This window comes from Triticum dicoccoides, chromosome 7B (assembly GCF_002162155.2).
Source record: "Triticum dicoccoides isolate Atlit2015 ecotype Zavitan chromosome 7B, WEW_v2.0, whole genome shotgun sequence".
In the NCBI taxonomy this organism is placed as follows: domain Eukaryota; kingdom Viridiplantae; phylum Streptophyta; class Magnoliopsida; order Poales; family Poaceae; genus Triticum; species Triticum dicoccoides.
In genome coordinates, this window is record NC_041393.1 from 192,840,351 (window position 1) to 192,841,554 (window position 1,204).

Consider the following 1,204-nt stretch of genomic DNA (forward strand, 5'->3'; position numbering starts at 1 on the left):
TTTCAACAATTTCAGACTTTGCAGAAAATAACAGCACGATGCAATGTTTAGAGCTATCAAACAACATGTTACAGGAACTTATAATGGCAACCAAAGGCATGGCATGAATCTACTAATTGCATAGATCAAAAGTCCCTTACTGACCATAAGCCAAAAAGGACCAGAAAATATGATGGCACCCATGTAAACATAGCAAGTTTTATTACAGATTCATACATGACAGGAACATAAATATGAAGGCATGTAGATGAGCTTGTGCAACTCACTACAGAGCAATACATGGCATGTAAAGGCACGCAACAGTAAGAAGGCATGTTTGTGAAGCTAAGCAAGTCAAGAACAAGTCCATAGCATGCAAGGATCAACTACAACAAGCTTGGCCAAATTGAATAACACGTAAACAATCTGCCAGGAAACAGTTTGAAGCAAAAGTAGAGCACGAAAATGACATGCTAGACTACTTCATAATTGCAACCAAGGGCATGAATGGATAGACAATAACCATGTTTTCAAAACACCCTTACTGAAGTATCTCAAATTATGCATGGATCTCTCTGTAACAACATGTTTACATGGCATCAAATTTACAGCAGAACAGGGACTAAAATCAGCATTAACACGAAGCCTAGTTTGCATGCTTGTGCTAGTCACCACATTGATCACAAAAGTACATGGTGAGCACCTCTGTAAAGAAGACATATCCTAGTTCAAAACACATGTAGACATCAACCTCATAGGATGCACACGTCAATCATGGCAAAAATGACAAAAGAGCTCGTTCTGATAACAGACAGCAGAAAACAACATGAAGCACTCTTGCAACAATGATTTAGGCATCTAGACGACCTCAAATGAATATGATGCAATGGAATGAAATGATATAATTGTTGAGACGAACAATTTGACATATTACACGCGCAAAACGGAGCCACGGATGCAGAGATACAGCACGTCAAAGTATGCAACATTTTAAACGTTTCTGGGGACTTAGTAGATTTTATACCTCCCGAAAACTGGACGGGACGAAGCGGGACGAGGAGATCCGGGCGGGGACGGGGCCGTTTGGTTCGAGGGAGTGGTGGATCTCGTCCACTCCCTCGGATCCGGCCGGAGCTCCGGCGAGGTGAACTCCGGCGAGCGGCACGGGGCGCGGAGGAGGCCGGAGGAGGCGCGGTCGCCGGAGGAGGCGCGCACTGGCGCGGTG